The sequence below is a fragment of the Sapajus apella genome, unplaced genomic scaffold (genome assembly GCF_009761245.1).
Source record: "Sapajus apella isolate SASKATOON/1434 unplaced genomic scaffold, GSC_monkey_1.0 scaffold739, whole genome shotgun sequence".
Taxonomy (NCBI): Eukaryota; Metazoa; Chordata; class Mammalia; order Primates; family Cebidae; genus Sapajus; species Sapajus apella.
In genome coordinates, this window is record NW_022437665.1 from 26,311 (window position 1) to 30,245 (window position 3,935).

General features: G+C 55.9%; 1 long non-coding RNA gene across 1 annotated transcript; it reads right to left on the minus strand.

Annotated features, from left to right (window-relative positions):
- Positions 1-2,192: 2,192 nt before the first annotated feature.
- LOC116546281 lies at positions 2,193-3,886 on the minus strand. The gene is made up of 2 exons (XR_004266653.1): positions 3,623-3,886; positions 2,193-3,315 (listed from the first exon to the last, which is right to left on the minus strand). It is a non-coding gene; the product is annotated as an uncharacterized LOC116546281 (long non-coding RNA).
- Between the last annotated feature and the right edge of the window lie 49 nt (positions 3,887-3,935).

A 3,935-nucleotide genomic window follows, 5' to 3' on the forward strand; every position in this document is an offset into this window, starting at 1 on the left:
CTACAAAAGTAGAAAGCCCACACATTTTATAAGCTAGTTGTATCCCTCTGATTGAGGTGGGGTCTTTCTGGACAAGGCCACACTCCCCACTGCCTGGGGGGTTGGTGAGGTGAAGCCAGGAAGATATGGGACCCCCTGACCTGCTGGCCATGGGGTGATCTGTTTCAGAACGTCGGGCCATGGGCCTGTTTGGCATGGCCATAGCACCCAGGTGAGATGTCAGAGCAGCAGCCGGGGGCAGAGTGCAGGTGCCTGTCCCCAGGATTTCTGCCTATGGCTGCTGGAGGCTGCTCCCAGCCTGACACCAGGGACCAGCCAGGCAGCATGGATGGTGGCAGCCAGTGTGGCGGGTGCCACCAAACCCTGAGGGCCAGGTACAGAGTCAGCCCCTCCATGGCCTGGGACGCTAAACGGTGAAGGGCTTTGGAGTTCGGGAGATCTGGGGTTGAACTCCAGTCTGTTGCTCTGTGGCTGCAAGGTTTGGATTTCACTTAACATCTTTCTGCCTCAGTTTCCTCCTCAGTTATGATGATTCAACAAAACCATATGCATATAGTAAGGCCCTGAGCTCAGCACTGACACAGAAAACCCTCGGTAAATGCAAAGCATTAGTTTTGCAATGTGCGTTTCTTCTTACGTCTTAACAGACATGCCTTAGGCCTGGGCCAGGCCTGGGGAAGGGCTCAGCAGATTGTCTCAGCACAGGGTGCCCTGCCATGGCCCTAGGGAGGCGCTTTTCCACTGCCAGTCTAGGGTCGCTGAGGGAGGGCAGGGGGCTGGCAGGCTGCCAGGTAGGTGGGGTGAGTGTGAGGAGAGGTGAGAGCAAGGGAGAGGCTTGCTGGTCAGATGTGACCTCACATTCACCTATGTCCCCTCCAGGTCTGATGCTGCCAGGCTACCCCCACTGCATCCCTGCTGTTCTAGATGTGGTCTCTTGATATCCCTGAGTGCTGGTATCAAGCTGGTGAGTTTTTTTTTTTCTATCTCAATACACAGAGAACACCAGAAGCAATGTGCTTCTACCAGGCTGAGGCAGTAGCACACCTTCACTGTATCTCAGGGCTGGGTCAGCAGCTCCCTGGCTTTTGTTTATAATTTCTTTTTTTTTTCCTGAGTGAATTGAGTTCATGTAGTTTATTTCACAGGGACTTTATTTCTTGCCATCCCACATGGCATCACACTGGTGCATTATGTTGGTGGCACACTTGTGAAAGGAAGCACCAGGCATGCTCTAGGGGCAGAGTGGGGCTTCCAAGGCCTCCCAAGCCCAGCAGGCCTGGCTGGCTCACATCTGGTTTTTTTTTTTTTTTTTTTAAGATGGAGTCTTGCTCTGTCACCAGGCTGGAGTGCAGTGGTGCAAACTCAGCTCACTGCAACCTCCGCCTCCTGGGTTCAAGCGATTCTTCCGCCTTAGCCTCCCGAGTAGCTGGGACTATAGGCGTGTGTCACCGTGTCTGGCTAATTTTTTTGTATTTTTTTAGTAGAGACGGGGTTTCACCATGTTGGCTAGGATGGTCTTGATCTCTTGACCTTGTGATCTGCCTGCCTCAGCCTCCCAAAGTGCTGGGATTACAGGCGTGAGCCACTGCGCCCGGTTGCATCTGTTCTGCTCTCAGCCTCTGTGGGGCTGGTGTGGGGCTGGATACCAGCTCTCCTCCCACTTCCCAGAAGCACCCACATGGCTGTGGCAGCTCACACCCAGGCCTCCAGCATGTCCAGAGGAAGCTTCACTCTGGACATGGGAGTCCAGAGTGGGAGTGCAGGTTGGTTGAGGGCAGGACCCCCTAGGAGCGGCTACAGTGGGACCCTGGTACACTCAGCACTCCACCCCAGGAGATGTCAGCGCCGTCTGTAATTGTGCCCAGCTTGCTGCATGGCAGGTCTTCTCACTGGCTCCCCACGGAAGTTAAGTTCCCTCTTTCCAGAAGCCCTAGATCATAGGAAGAACTGGCTTGGCAGATTCAGCTGGGCGCTTGCTTTTAGCCAGCTGAATCTACAAGTGTCAATCTGGCGAGCTTGAGTCCCCCTTCCACATATCATTAGAACACACAGAGGTGGCAGGTTTCAGCAAAAAGGACAGAGAACATCTCAGGACAGGGTCTGGCTGTCCACTTCCCCCCACTGCTCTACCCTCCCAGCTAAACATGCATGCATCACCCCAGGGCACAGAACCCCTCGGAGGCAGTGTCCTGCTGCTACACACTGGCAGGTCTCCCTCATCCCCCTGTTGGTCCAGCCTCTTCTTCCACACACCACTGGACCTCTGTCCCAAGGTCACAGTGACAGGATGACAGTGACAGGTGAGGGACGTGAGGAGAGGCTGAGCTGTCTGGTGTGAAGCAGCCCCCAACAGGTCACTGGAGGAGGCCAGGCCGCCACCACCACACTGGCCAAGGGCCAGGGATCGCCCTCAGGGACACACTGCACTACTCAGAGCAGACGCAGTGGCTGGGCCACTGCCAATGCAGTGGCAAGGCCTCTCCTCCCTGCCAGGTGCAGAGGGAGCCTGATGCCCCCACACAGAGCTCCATGTGGGCTATGTCTCCTCCCAGCCATTAGCCTACGGCCTAGAGGTACAGCTGCTGGCCCTGTGTCGGAGGCTTGGCCAGCACATGGACAAACCCATAGTCTGAACAAGGATCTTCGGCGGCTGAATTGTCAGCCGGCTGAAAGGTGCCAGCCTGAGAGGGGCTAAAGGCACAACAGAGGCAGCAGCCACAGGAAATGCAGCCACTGGAGGGCTGCGGGACCTGGGGACCTCCAGGAGGATCCTTGGACCTTCGTGGAGACCAGGACCTGATGTGTCAGCTCATGTGGCCAAAGGCGGCCGAGCCACCAGAGTATCCCTGCAGGTGTGAGGGGCAGGATGCTGGGGCAAGCTTACCTTGGCGACCTACCTCCCCTACCTGACATCCCCAGAGAGACCCAGAGGGTCCTCCTCATCACATGTGGGACACCTGTTTCCCTGAAAGCTCTGTGGGTGCCGAGGATGAGGTCAGAGTTACCGCCAGTGAGTCAGACCCCTGACTCTGGGGGAGAATGGCATGGCATCCTGGGGATGGCGGAGCTGAGGCAGTGCTTGGCAACCAAAGACCAGGTGGTCACGTGCCACCAAGAAGATGCAGTCGTGTTGGTCCGCTAAGCACATGCTAGGTCCACAGGAGCTCTGAGGCTGTTGATCACAGCCCGGACCTCATCTGCCACAGTGGGGTGCTCCTTCTGCCTGCGGGCTCTGTCACTTTGCAGTGACCACCGAGTCAGCTGCCTAGACCGTCCCACTGATGAGGAAGCGGAAGCTCGGGAAGGCTATAAAACCTGCCCTCGGCCGGGTACGGTGGCTCACGCCTATAATCCCAGCACTTTGGGAGGCCGAGGCGGGTGGATCACGAGGTCAAGAGATCGAGACCATCCTGGTCAATATGTTGAAACCCCGTCTCTACTAAAAATACAAAAATTAGCTGGGCATAGTGGCACGGCCTGTAGTCCCAGCTACTCGGGAGATTGATGTAGGAGAATTGCCTGAACCCAGGAGGCGGAGATTGCGGTGAGCTGAGATTGCGCCATTGCACTCCAGGCTGGGTAACAAGAGCAAAACTCCGTCTCAAAAAAAAACCAAAAACACCTGCCCTTGATAGCTGACTTCTGTCTCAGAATTAAAAAAAAAAACAACCTGCCCTCCATTAAACTGCCACACTGCTGGGACCAGGGCAGGCTCTGATTCCCTCCCACATCCGTAATGTTCAACAAATACAAACGTAAGAAACAAACCATTACCACTTCCAAGCTCTGGCTGTTCAATCGTCTGAGCAAACTGCCAGAGTCCCCACAGACCTTCCAGTTCCTCCCCAGCACCACGGTGCTCCTGAGTGTCCATGCTGTGGACACCTACCCCAGCACCACGGTGCTCCTGGGTGTCCATGCTGTGGACACCCTCC